The 14,917-nt window shown below is 34.6% G+C and overlaps 1 protein-coding gene and 1 long non-coding RNA gene across 19 annotated transcripts in view; one reads left to right on the forward strand and one right to left on the reverse strand.

The window, feature by feature from the left end:
* The window catches only part of LOC127070414 (homeodomain-interacting protein kinase 2), a 44,165-nt gene extending 31,175 nt beyond the window's left edge, over positions 1-12,990 (reverse strand). For 4 of the 18 annotated variants that reach the window (XM_051008346.1, XM_051008344.1, XM_051008343.1 and 1 more), the window contains exons 1-2: positions 11,212-12,983; positions 8,006-8,607 (exon numbers count right to left, since the gene is read on the reverse strand). The gene's annotated coding sequence lies outside the window, so the exon portion shown is untranslated. Of the gene's footprint in view, positions 1-8,005; positions 8,608-10,228; positions 10,385-11,211 lie in introns of those variants that run through there. The other 14 variants (XM_051008342.1, XM_051008347.1, XM_051008336.1 and 11 more) reach the window with 13 other exon arrangements.
* LOC127070427 (uncharacterized) lies at positions 12,908-13,331 on the forward strand. The gene is made up of 2 exons (XR_007784510.1): positions 12,908-13,036; positions 13,177-13,331. It is a non-coding gene; the product is annotated as an uncharacterized LOC127070427 (long non-coding RNA).
* The last annotated feature ends 1,586 nt before the right edge of the window (positions 13,332-14,917 follow it).

Below are 14,917 nucleotides of genomic sequence, written 5' to 3' on the forward strand. Positions count from 1 at the left end.
ATATATATAATTAATTTATTGTATTACTTAATTAAATCAGTAATTAATAATATTGAAATTTATGCAAAGAGTATTTACGTAGTTGAAAATTATTATTAAAATATCATTTTAATTATACGATATAAATTTGTCGTGATGCGTACTAAATAATAGTAGTAACAACAACAACAACAACAACAGAGATAACGATGACTACATCTGAAATTAATTTGTTACAATCCAATACATAAAAATTTCCCATTATCGTACACCATCTTTTTAACCAACATGGATGTTAAATTGTGTTGTAACTAGCACGAATGCCCTATGCGTACGCTCGCTCTCGTTATCCATTGCAATCGCATAATTGAATGATCGTAGAAACTATTGACATACTCGTCGATCAATTTTATTAATTATTCAGTTAGCAGAAATCCCGTTATAGTTTTTTTTCTCTCTGTCTCTCTGTCTCTTTTTATCTCTTTCTTTTTTTTTTGTGTTATTATTCACGAGTCATCAGCAGCATTCGAATTTTTCCGCAGTTATTATTAATACGTCAGCGAATAAATAGAAAAAAGGAAGAAATAAAATAAATAAAATGTCACTGAAGAAATTTATATCGCACTAATATTTCGATTAATTATTATCATTATTTCTGTTCCCTTCTGTTGTTGTTGTTATTGTTGTTATTGTACACTTTCACGAGATGTTTTCAAATATATCGTCCAATCGGGAGATAAAGATATTTTTACGTCTGTTTTTTTTTCGTTATTTCGTGAACAAGATAAAACACGTTTCGCAGTTATCTTTTTTTTTTTTTTTTACTGAATCAGCATCATAGAACATGGCGCTCTCTCGAGTCTAAAAAAAAAGTACATTCGTATTTCGCGCGAATTATATCGATTTTCTTTTTTTTTTAATTCTTCCTAAAGGAGCCGCGCGGTAAATTCAAAACAAAAGAAATAAAAAAAAAATACTATAATTGTTTCGTTCGACGTCCAATGAAAAACAAATTTCTAACTATTAATTAAATATTACTCAACAATATTTCATACTAATTAATCACAATTATACCTATTATCTTTCATACTCAAAAAATATATAATGTATAAGCTCAATATTAATTTCAAGCGATCCCTTTTTATCATCGGAAGGAACGAGAGAAAAAAACGAAAAACAAAAAAAAAAAGAAAAGAAAAGAGGAATAAACGCGATAAATTGAAAATGATGAAACGATTATTGTTTAAGAAATCTGAATTATTATGAAATAAATTTATAATGGAAATAGAAGAAAAAGTTACTGTTTTTGCAACGTAGGAGAGAATTGTCGATGAGTCACGGAGTCGAGTGCACGCGAAAGGAATAACGAAAGTCGTTTATATATATACACACACACATATACATATATATATATATATATATATACATATACATATATATATATATTGCTCTCCTCTTTCTCTTTGGCTTTGCTACTGCCGTTACTAGCTTCATGTGTCGGCGTTATAGCTATAGTCGAATATAGATGGGGGATATAATGTATTGCACGATGAGTCAGTCTCGATCAATGAGTAAATCAGGAAAAGCCAAGTGTTAGACCCACGTGCAAACTTCCTACTTTTCTAAAGAAAAAGAAACAAAAAAGATAAAAAAGAAAAGACAAAAGATAGAGAGGAAGAAAGAAAGGGTGGAAGATAAAATGAAACAGAAAGAGAAGCAAGCAAGCAAGTAAGTAAGCAAGGAAAGAAGAAAGAAAGAAAGAAAGAAAGAAAAGAATAAAAAAGTTATCTACCTATTTATCTATCTATATAGTTGACAATAGGATAATAGACGTAAAAAATGAAACCGATAAGAATTGCAATAAATAAATATTTTCAATCATAAAAATTCTATCTTTCTCTTTCTTTCTTTCTTTCTTTTTTGTTCTTGTTTTCTCTGTATTTTATTGCTTTGTTATTTTAGATGTTTTTTCCAGGTATTAAAATGGTCAATGCCTCAAAAAAAAAATATATATATATATACGTTTATAGAATAATCTCAAAATTTAATGTAAATCGATGCTGGAGCAAATTAGTCAGAAACTTAAAAGTTTCAAACTTTATAATTCCAATCATTCATGAATCACGATACCATCTTTACTAAATTAAAGTGCAATTTGCTTTTCTAATATCATAAACAAATTTAAACGAACCTTAATTTTACTTAAATAAAATATTTTTGAAAATTGCGATGAGAATATATATATATATATACACCGGCATATATCTACACATTTCTTAAGAAATAGAAAATAAATGAGGAAAAAATGAATAAGAAACAAAAAAAAAATAGAGAAAAAAAAAAGAGAAAAATTACGTTTCTTTATGAAAATTCGATTGCAAGAAATTATTCAACAATAATAAATATTAAAAGTCAGATAAAATAACAAAATATCAATCCGAACGATAAGAAACAAATCCAACTCCGTACGTAGTTGGTCCTACAAAAGATAAGGGTTAAATATCCGATCTCATAAATTAAATGCACCTTTTAACAGCAGTGACAGTAGTAGTAATAGTAGTAGCAGCAGCATTAGTAATGTAGTAGAAGGTAGTAGCAGTAGTAGTAGCAGTAGTAGTAGAGTAGTAATAGTAGTAGTGATATAATACATATGTATATACGGTATCACGATCATAAATGTCGGACTATTAAAAACGTCGTCAGTATTTATAACCTACAATCTCTCGGCACACAAAAGTTCACCGACGAATTGGATGATCGCGTTTGTAAACTACGTTCGTGTCTTATATATACGATAGAGAAACTAAGAGGTGGTAGTGGTGGTAAGAGATGGGTGAAGGGAATAGGACGGGATGGTGGGAGGATAAGATGATAGGATATATGAAATGGCATTACAATCGAATGAACCTATTATATATGCCTATAGATATACATATTATATTTATATATATGTATTATATATATATATAATATATTATATGTATATAATTTATGTATGATGTATATATGTATATACATATATATAGACACAAACACATACGTATGTCGACAATTGCATTCATAGTCTACTTCATTATAATCGGTACAATGCTTCTTCGATAATTTCTAAGAAAAGAAAAGAAAAGAAAAGAAAAAAATGAAAAAAAAAATAAAAGACAGGGGGATAAAAGAAAGAGGGTGTGCAAGCGAGAAAAACAAGGGGTTGATAGCTCCTAGAGAGATTTCTTGCCTGTGACGAGTAGAAGGGAAAATAAAAAAAAAGAAAAGAAAATGATTACTGTTATATATAGACAAATTCCTAGGAGAGAGACAGAGAGAGGAGAAGAGTGTTATTAATTGGAACTTAATGAGTTCGTCGATACTGCTAATAACGATGACGATGAAGATAATGATTGTGTGTGACGTGTCCATATCAATCTATTGATAATACAATAAGTTCTTGTACTCTATTTTTTTTCATGTTAGTATTATTTATCCTTTTATAATGAAATTATTATTATTATTATTATTATTATATTTGCAGTTTTCACGATGAAACGATTGTTGTTGCTTTGATAATTATTATTAATATGATCGTTATTATTATTGTAGAAAAATTTCTATTTCTGAGGTTCTTTTTTTCGTTAATTAGCAAAACATACCATACATAATATGACCTCAATTTATTAGATAGTTTTTTCGTACAACGAAAGAATACTATCGCATGACGAATCGACGAAAGTGCTCAACACACAATCTCTCAACGTTATTACATTAGGTACATACATAGGATATATACATATGTATGTATATTAGCAATTCGTAGATTCGTAGATTCGCATTTGCGCGATCGACAGAAATAGCTTGTCGCGTTTCTAACCAACCAACCAACCAACCAACCAACCAACCAACCAACCATCAACCAACCAACCAACCAACTACCCAACCAACTTCCCCACCTATTCCCCCTCCCCCTAAAATATAACTGGACATTCTCGGATTTGTGTTCACAAAATAGAACCCGTCATCGTCGTCGGCATCGTTCTGTTCGACGTTTCCATCGATCAAACACAAAAACAAATATAAAATGATTTCGATGTGAAATTTACGTTTTTACATATATAATTAATTTTATTTGATAGAGGATAGGAGGAATCGAAGTAGTTCTTAGATGTTTCAAAAAAACGATGATTTCCTTTTCTAAATTTTTTACGACTAATTTTTGTTTTTGTTTGACCTTGTATTTTTTTTTTTGGAAATCGAAAAACTATTAGGTTGGAAGTCTCGAAAAAAAAAATTTGATTTTTTTTTTATAGACGTATATATGTATAAATCACCTAGGAATTTTTGTTTCACCCTATATACGATATTTGATATTTTCTTGGAATATCACGTTCCTCTGTCATGGCGGCTCGTAACGGCACGTGGAAAGTTTTACTCATGCGTTTCATTGATTTTCGACGGAACATCGTCCCACGCACGAAGTCCATGAAATTATACTGTTAAGAATTTCTTGGAAAATCATTAACTATAATTATCATACTAATCTCGTGAAAATATACGATCTTCGAAATTGTACGAACTGTAATCTCTCTTTCTCTCTCTTTCTCATAATCCAACATAGAAAAATTATATCCTTCGTTTGTTCAATGAAATTTCTAATCTAAATTTTTTTTATCAACAAACTTTAACTTTCCTCTTTAATCGTTAATTAATTATCATACTAATCCTTAGAAGATATTGATATATTCTTCTATACGTATATACGAAAACACACACGTACACGCGAATTATAATCATTTTTTTAAACATGTCTTTTCAATGAACTTTCTAATCTATAAATGTTCTATATAACAGTCGCTTCATTTCCTTTGCTAATTAATTCATTCGCTAATTATCGATCATTTGAGATAGTTAAAAAAAAAAAAAAAAAGAAAACGGAGAAAAAGGAAAAAAAATACATTTTTTCCCGAATAAATCTTCATAAATATATACATGAGGAGAAAAAGAAAAAAAGGAAGAAAAAGAAAAGGAAAGAGAAAGATTTAATCGAATAGAAAAGCACGAGGGATAGGCTAACAAACACACGCAAGGTGTCCTTCTTTGTACCGCACACGTGTCTCAGCAAGGTTCTCTCTCTCTCTCTCTCTTTCTCGAAAGGCCACAAGCAGAAGAAGAAGGCCATGGAGAATGTCTTAGGAAAAAAGGAACAAAATTCTTAATACAGGACGGACCAAAAGAGTATTCTTCTAGATAATTATAAAAATCGATTTAAAAAAAAAAGAAATAAAAATATATATATATATATATAAAACATTTTCTCTATGTCATATTTTTCTTTTTTATGTTCTTTTTTCTACAAAAATTACAAAACTACAAAGCTTAGGAACAACGTTTGATCCACCCTGTATAATCTTCCTCTTTTTCTATGTCATTCTTTTGTTCGAAGATAAATAAAAAGAGAGAAAAAGAGAAAGAGAGGAAGGACAAGGAAAAGGGAAAATAAATAAATTGAAAAAAGGAAAAAGAAAATGGAAAAATAATCGTGAAAAATTTGTTCGATACGATCATTATGATTTATACGAATAACGTTGATCTTACGATCGTATTAACCTTCTTACTGACTTCTCTCAGCTAAAGTCTCGTTGGTTGGTTTCCTTTCGCCTCGTTGCAATTACTTTCGAATATAAAGGACGATTTCTCTCTCTCTCTCTTTCTCTCTCTTTGTTTCAGTATAGTTCGAAAATCAACTCTATCGTAATAAACATGTTCTCTCGAAAATTTCTAAATTTCTAACTACAAAACTGCGAGAAAAACTATTTCGATAGTTCGAAAAGTTCCATTAGAAATTAAACAGACGCTTTATTTTACCACCCACCAGCAAACTACTTTCATCTGCGTTATAATACTAAACTAGATTGATTTATATAAAATATATATTATTTTTCTTTCTCATCATTATATCGCGTTTCAATCGTCGAAAAGAGGTAAAAAAGAAAAAGAAAATCTTTCAACTACTTCCAATTTTTTAACGTGTAAATTAAATCTTTCTTTGCGCGTGTGTGTTTTGTATGATTTCTATTCGATCCTTGGAATTGAAATTGCATCATTAGACGCAATTATCCTAACCTATAAATTGTTACTTATCTCTAAAAACGAAAAACTGTGATACCTACAACTATAATCATGATTATAATCACGATAGGTTTTAATTCACGTTTAAAAAAGAACGAAATAAAAGAAACATGTAACAAAGAAAGAAAAAAAAAAGAAAATAAAGAAATTGCGATATACATTTCTCGATACGAAAAGCCACACTAAGATTTTTATATTTTTTTCGCGATCTATTCAACTAATTATTTCTCGTAATAGATACGACATATGATACGATATGATACGTGTCTTTTTCACCTGCTGGATAAATAAGATAAACGTTAATCTTCAAAGTCGAAAACGCATACAAATTTATCGCTGACATATTGTAAAAGAATTAAGGACGAAAATAATTCATTATCTTTTCATAATAATTCTCTCTCTCTCTCTCTCTCTCTCTCTCTCTCTCTCTCTCAGCTTTAGAAAAAGAAAAAGAAAAAAAAAGATATTCTTCCTCTCTTTTTACGGTCATTATTTCAACAAAAATTTAATTATCGTTTCACTAATATTCAATAGAGTATACATCTAGTGAGATTACACATATATATATATATATGTGTTATTATATTTATTGCTGCAAATGAGCAAGATAACCTTCAAAATATGCATATTAAAAAACTAATATTGATATGACAATATTACGCATACATACGCACACACACATACACACATTTCAAATTATTTAATAATATGCATCTATGTACCTTATTGCACCTGCGTCGCTTATTATTGCAATAGGTTAACATAACCTTTAAAATATATTTATATTCATCTCAATCTTTCTCTCTTTTTGGACAAATTTATATCTTAGAAACACCAGCAAAAATATTACGCGAACGAAATTACATAAAAGGGGAGGACGAATGGTATAAGCGCGAGACCATCTTCATGTGAAATTTATTTCCTCGTAACAACGATCAACTATATTTTATTATAGACGGCCATCGAATAATGCGATTGCTACATAGACTACGTAAGTAAGTTTTAACGTTGATAACGTTCTCTTTCGTCACGGTCTTGTTATTTCCATCTCTATCTCTATTTCTTTATCTTCTCTTTAAATTATGCAATTAATCTGTCCTGAATGTGTAAGAACCAAACGAAATACATAATTAACGACGCAGCTAATTAAAAAAAAAAAAAAAAGAAAAACCCGAGGAACAAACAAAAAACAAAATAACGTGTTTCTTGTTTTCTTTTATATATATATATATATATATATATATATATATATATATAAGATAAAACAAATGAAAGCTTTAATGTTATGTTTGAAATGATTCCATTATAATATTCATTGTCTTCCATTCGCACACTTAAACGTGCCAATGAATTATCACTTTTTGGCTAATAATTCGACATCGTTTAACAAAGAAACGGAAAGAGTAGGAGAGGGGAAAGAGATGGGAGAAAAAAGATACGTGGCTTTCGTAGGAATGAAAAGTAGAACGGATGACGGCAAAAGGTAGTAGGTTGTAAGGATGGCCGCCATTTTGGAATTGTTTCGAACGAACATTTCAATGGCGGGAATATAAATTGGAACGCACGAAAATTTGCATTTGATTTCGTTCGATAATAACGAAATGATTAATTAATATAATTGTACCTAACTTCTACAAAAGATTACGATCGTTGATCTATAATACAATATAACTTCGTCAATTTTTCTAATGTTCAAAAAATTTTACGATCGAGATCGATATAAAACGATTTGACAATTTTCTAAGTCTCTAAACGTTTACACGATCGAGATATATGATATTATATAGTAAATTCCGCGTCGCATAAACTTTAAACGTTTACGATCGAGATTTTCCAATAGAATTTCATAAAAAAAGAAAAAGAAAAAAGGAGAAGAAAAAATGTAAGGACTAAATAGAATTTATTCACTAACCTGTTATCTCTGAATAGACACTTGAGTTCCTCAAGAATAACTTTTCGCATCCGTTTCTACGCTATCCTTGTCCAAGAAAAGTAGGATTCGTTCGTCCAATAAAATCGTAAGGATGCATCATATTCGTATATATTCCAACGATCACGATTCTTCGAATAAGTTGAGGAACAAGATGGAGGATCTTCGAAGTTGAATAGAAATAATGAAGTAGTGGTGCACCGTCCTCGACGAATTCATCGATGACGATGATAACGATGACGATGATGATGATGATGATGATGATGATGATGACGATGACGATGATGACGTTGACAAGTTAGAAACTTGCTTTCTTTTTCTCTTCAGTAAACTCTCTTTTCCGTGAGAAAGTTCACATGTACGAGGACGATGAGGATGAAAAACTACAATGACGATAAGTGTAAGGTCAGTCACGATCAGAAAATTTCGCGTCGTCTCTCCTTTCCCATTCTGAGAGGACGACGAAGAAGAAGAAGAAGAAGAAGAAGAAGAAGAAGAAGAAGAGTAGGGCGAAGAAGACGACTACTACATTGACTTTATTCGTGACAAGCATCTCACTCACTCTCTCGGCCCTCGTTCGGCTCCTTAAAGAAGAAAAAAGAAAAACGAGGAATAGAAGATGCGTATCCACGAAAAAAGGAAAGAGAAAGAGAAAGAAAGAGATCGAACAGAGAGAGAAAGAGAGAGAGAGAGAAGAGAGAGAGAGAGAGAGAGAGAAGAGAGAGAGAGAGAGAGAGAGAGAGAGGAAAGTAATTAAAACTGTATAATTATTTTCAACGTCGAACAAAATTCTCTTCGATATTCGTTTGCTATACACGTGTATGAATATATATATGTGTGTTGTGTATCGATAAAATTCGGCGAATCTCCGGATTCTCGGTAATTTCGAGTTACGATATTATAACGAATTTTATTTGGTTATGCTTCAGGAACGTGACTTTGGAATAACCGAATTTTTTGGATTTATCTTTGGGTTTATTTGAAAAATGACAAAGGAAATAGAGAACATTAGGAGTGAGAAAACACGGGGAAAGAATGGATGATTGGGGGAAGAGGTTAGAAGAGAAAGAATACGATGATCGCGCAGAAATCGACTTCCTTATGAAAAAGAAAGAGACAGATAAAGAAGAAGATAGAGATACGATGATCCCCTAACCTTCCCTTTTTTTATTCTTTCTACATACATTCAATATATATTTCGTATGCGCGCGTGTATATATATATATATATATATATATATATATATATATATATATACACGCGCGAAATTTGTCATTAAGAAAATACTAAAAACGATGATATATATCGTTACATATATAAAGATATATATATATAATCTTTTCGTTACGTTCTAACCCCATTCTCTTTTTCTCTCTTTCTCTCTCTCTCTCTCTTCTGACGTATATATAAATTCGATCTACGTAGGTTGGTGATACACACGACGCGACGAAGCGCGTAAAACGTTGAAGTCCGACGTATCCATAATACATACATACGATACACAACACATAGTGATATATATATATACATATATACATGATGTATGTGTACATGTATATACATATATACACAGGATTCACGTAAACACACACAATATCACGCACGCACGCATATAGTAACACGCACACGTAGCTTCGATCACATCGTCGCACTTTCGATGGAAATTTCCGGCTGCCAGAGACAGTGTCGAGCACTCCGCACGAGTTTCGTTCCTCTCCATCTATCTATCTCTCTCTATACATAACATATATATATATATACATATGTATAACGTGTATATATATATATATATTACACACCGGCGAAATCGACGAATTCTAGGATCCCAGGCGCAACCTAACCTCACCTCTCCACCAACTTTGTCACTTCTGTCTCTCACTATCTTCTCCATTTTCTCTCTCTCTTTCTCTTCCTCATAAATTTAGTATGTTTCTTTAATTTTGAAATTAGACATCACTGCCGATTGTTTCTTTAAACGATTCTGACTCCCTTTCCCTCTCCCTCTCTCACTCATTCATTCTTACGAATTCACTGTTTCCACGATTTTGAGGTTAAATATTACTACCAATTGTTTATTTATTGTTTCAATCTATCTCTCTATCTCTCCTTCTCATTCTCACGAATCAAATACCGTCTCGTCGAAATTTTGAGGTTAGATATTCCTACGAAAACGTTTTTCTATGCAGATACATATGTACGATATACTTTCTGTATCTTTTCCTTTCTCTCGTTCTCCCACGTCATCGTAATGCGTCGGTGTTGACTATACGTTGCTACTTTTTGCCATGCAATCGAAAGAGATTACACTGCTGGGATTCGATCGGCGGAACGGAGCCTGGCACGAGTAAAAGTGTGCGATGGTGGTGGCGGTGGCGGTGGCTGCTTCGACGACGACGACGACGACGACGACGACGACGACGACGACGACCGACACGATGACGACGATGGTGGTATAGAGGACGAACGGAACACGCGACACACACCAAACGTTTGCTGGAACGAGAGAGAAAGAGAAAGAGAGACGTGACTCTTTCCATCTCTGTCGTTCTTATTTAGCGACACGACGACAACGACGTATAACATACTGTATTATTACATCTTAAGAAACCGTTCATTCGTTCGTTCGTCGCAAAGTCGAGGCACGAGGTAGCCACATACGTCATCGAGAAAGATAGCCGAGGAGAGAAAGAAAGAGAGATATATAAGGGGAGGGGGAGAGAGAGAGACTCATTCCTTTTGCGACTTGTTTACGTTTTACCAATACACACACATTACCGGCGTATATGAAACAGACAAAAAGAGAGAGAAAGAGAAAGAGAGAATAAAGAAAAATTACACTAGGAATACGTGCAAAGTCCAGGATCGTATCCACTCTAACTGTCACACGCGAATCATTTTGCGAGGGTGTAGTATTCGTAGACAGTTCGAAGCCGCGAGACTCGAAAGAGGTTAGGTCGTTCTGTGGTATTGAGAAGAGATGGATGGATAGATAAATAAAGAATGATAGAAAAAGAGAAAGAGAGAGAATGAGAGAGTGAGAGTGAGAGAGAGAGAGAGAGAGAGAGAGAGAGAGAACGATGGAACAGATACGAAAAAGATGTAGCGTGTGAGATAAAGACATAAATAAATAACTAAATAAAGGAAAAAATAAAGAAAGAAAGAAAGAACATAATAAAAAAGACACTTACCTCTCTGCTTGTTGGCCAGTGTCTCTCTTCTTCAGGGACGGGCCCGACGATCGCGTAGCCGCATGTTCCGTTTATGCCCCGGCTTCTCGTTTACCCGTCCGGTTCTCTTTGGGCTCTCGTTAGCGACACACAGCCATCTTGCGTAGCGCCTGGTGCCCTGGCTCGGTCGCCTTCGGTGCGGTGGCCCCAGAGCGTGCGATAGAACGACCGACCGACCGAGCGAGCGAGCGAGCGAGTGAGCGAGAGAGAAAGAGAGAGGACAACGGGTGGATGTGGCTGGTGATGTGTGTGTGTGTTTGTGAGAGAAAGAGAGAGAGAGAGAGAAGGAGATGAGGTAGGGAAAGAGAAGGACAGCGACGACGACACGACACGATGACGACACAACACAACGACGAGGTAGGTGATGGTATTATATATGTATATGTATATATATATATATATGATGGTGTGGTAGAAGAGGACGAAGAGAAATGTTCTCTCTCTCTTTTTAACGAGGGGTAGAGACGCGAGAACGTGAATACAAGCAACGTACCAACGCGCCTGCCCGGCTGCCACTGTATATCGCGAGAGAGAGAGAGAGAGGGAGAGAGAGAGACAGTTGACTACGCACACACACGCATCGACGAGTGCGTGTCCCAACACTTATTCTCTGACGCACGCTTCGCCGCCACACGCAATAACAGCACACGGGACAACACCACCACTAGGCTACTGCTTCTTCTTCTTCTGCTGTTGCTGTTGTTGTTGTTACTGCTAATGCTGTTATTCTCTCTCCTTCTTTTTCTTCCGGCAGCACTTCTCATACGCCACGAAAAATAACACGCACACCGATATATGTATATACCACTGATTATTACTATAATTTGTATTACTACTGCTACTACTACTACTATTACTTACTACTACTACTGCATTAGCAGAGTAGTATTCGAAGAGTAAAAACTGCCGACGCACTACCAACACTATTATTCTTCTTCTTCTTCTTCTCTGTGTCACCGACCACTACCAACACGTTCCTTCTTTTCTTCTTCGTCTTCGTCTTCTTCGTCTTCTTCCTCCTTCTCCTCTTCTTCTTCTTCTTCTTCCTCCTCACTGTTGTTACGCCGTCTCTCTCTCTCGTCCTCCGCCTCCTCTTCCTCCTCCGACGTCTCCACCGTCGTCTCCACTTCCTCCTCCTCCTCTTCTCTCGTCCTCACAGTTTTCGCCACTTTCTCGCACAACACTCTACTGTCCTTATCACGTTCATAATAATACTATCCTAACCTCTCTTTATACACTCTTTTTAAATTTCCTTGCGAGAGAGAAGAGAAAGAGGGGAAAAACACAAAAAATACGATACCTCCTTAAAACACGATTATACTCGTCCAACGTATCAACATTTGCTTAATCGTATCAATACGATACCGAAAACGATTCCATTACTATCAACTAAGGATTCTATGTTTCGCATTACCTTTTCTTTTCTTTTCTTTTCTTTTCTTTTCTTTTCTTTTCTTTTTTTTCTCTTTTCTCTGTTCTCTTTTCCTTTTCGTTTCTTAAGCGGCACACATATTTCGCATTTACTTGAAAAACTTTCATACGACAATACTTCTTCGTTAATCGCGCGTGTACAAGTCGAACGCTGTTGCCGCTGATTAACTACACACACCAATCTTCTTCCTCTCCACTCTTTTTCCTTTACCACGCGCGGACACGACTTTACTAGGATCTCGTTCGGGCTCGACTGACGACTCGTCCGTACACCTCGGTTACCTTCGGTACTACTCGGCTCTCTTCGGTCGCGCATGCCCTCTATAATGCTCTCTACCAAGCTATCAGTTTTCAGGTACGAACCTATCTCTATTGTATCCCTAATACTTTTATTTCTTTTTATTTCTTAATGTGCGCTTACACACAAGTAATAACTTTACTAACTCGGTTATTATGAATGATAAATAATAACGTATAGTAATATTATTTTTACAGACGTACGGAACAATATAATAAATTCAATGAAAGGTCGTCGGCATTCGGGATTTTCCAAGGATTATAAATTTCAATCATATACCACATAAATCTTTTCCTTACCATACAAAACTTTTCTATGGTTGTTAATCTCAATAAAGATTTAAGATATTTAATGATGTTTCTCTCTTTCCTTTTCTTTTTTCTTCTTTTGTGTAAGAAACTATTTCTATTTGTTAAGTCGGAATTTCGTGTTTGTACGCAATTTTCATAATAGGATCCAAACCTACATATATCTCTTTTACAATGTGTGTATATATATATATATATACACACACACACACCTAAACCGAATGATGTACAAATAAAAAATCCAAATAAACCATCCCTACTTAACAACGTTGCAAATAATAATAACAATTATTGTTATCATCATTATTATTATACGCGTCGAAGGTTAAAACCATTTCGTTCGTATTCTATTAATTCTACGTAATACCGTAATCAAATGAAACTTTTTATACGTTAAAAGAGAGTTTGGATAGAGTCCGTCGGTCCGTCCATCCGTTCGTTGGTTCTTTCGTTCGATTATCGTTCGATACGCGTCGCCGATCGACGACAAGGTAATTTCACTCTGGCTTCGTTTGCTTTCCCTCGAGAGATCAAACGCGGCCCGCCTTCAAAGAGAGGCTTCCCTCTTGGATTTTCCCCCGAAAATGACGTAGTAAAACGTTCGTGAAGTACATAGATATATCGGGGGAAGGAGAGGGGGGACGGTTATAACCGAACATGTACGAACTCATACGTACGAATACGTTCGTGTATCTTCGTGTGTGTTCGCTCGCCGGCGCCGTTTATTTGGAAGTAAGAGAGACAGAGATAGAGACAGAGACAGAGACAAAGACAGAGAGGGAGAGAGAGAAAGAGACAGAGAGAGAGAGAGAGAGAGAAGGCGCCGAGATACCTCGATGTATACGTGTATATATATACAGATATCTTTCTCTTGTTGAAGAGAAAAAAGAGAGAGAGAGAGAGAGTTACAATGTATTAATAACTTAGTGTGCTAATGTCTTTTTGTAAATCATAAAAATAGCGTTAACCAACACAAATAAGTATGTCGAGTTTACCACTTTTTCATACTCTCTCTCTCTCTCTCTATCTATCTATCTGTCTATCTATCTATCTATCTGTCTCTTCCTTTTATCTTGCACGTGCAAAGTTCGCGTAAACATTATCTTTCGAAGTAAAAAAAAAAAAGAAGAGAGGTTAAGAAAAGAGGAAAATAGAGAGAAAGAGAGAGAGAGAGAGAAACGAAAAAAAAGAAAAGGAGAAACACGGAACGCGATCGGTCATCTACATCGTTTGATCGGAAAGCTTTGCATCGAGCTATCTCTCTCACACGCATGTACACTACAGAGACTTTCTCTCTCTCTCTTTCTCTCTTGTCTCGAAGCCAAGTGAAACCGGATCTTCGTTCGTGGCTCTGGTGCCGTCTAAAAAGGGATGCGAAAGCTCGCTTTTTCGCGATTTCCAGGTCGTACGGGTTGCTCTCGACTCGATCGAGAGAGAAAGAAAAAGAGAAAGAGAGAGAAATTTACGCGTATGCGTGTGCGACGTCGAATGCATTCGCATTTTAAGTGATCCGCATTTAATTGCATTTTTGGAAAAATCAATGTGTGTGAGAGAGAGAGAGAGAGAGAGAGAGAGAGTGTGTGTGCTGTGTGTGTGTAATTTACAAGAGTCACCGGTGGCATCACACATG

Source organism: Vespula vulgaris, chromosome 18 (assembly GCF_905475345.1).
Source record: "Vespula vulgaris chromosome 18, iyVesVulg1.1, whole genome shotgun sequence".
Taxonomy (NCBI): domain Eukaryota; kingdom Metazoa; phylum Arthropoda; class Insecta; order Hymenoptera; family Vespidae; genus Vespula; species Vespula vulgaris.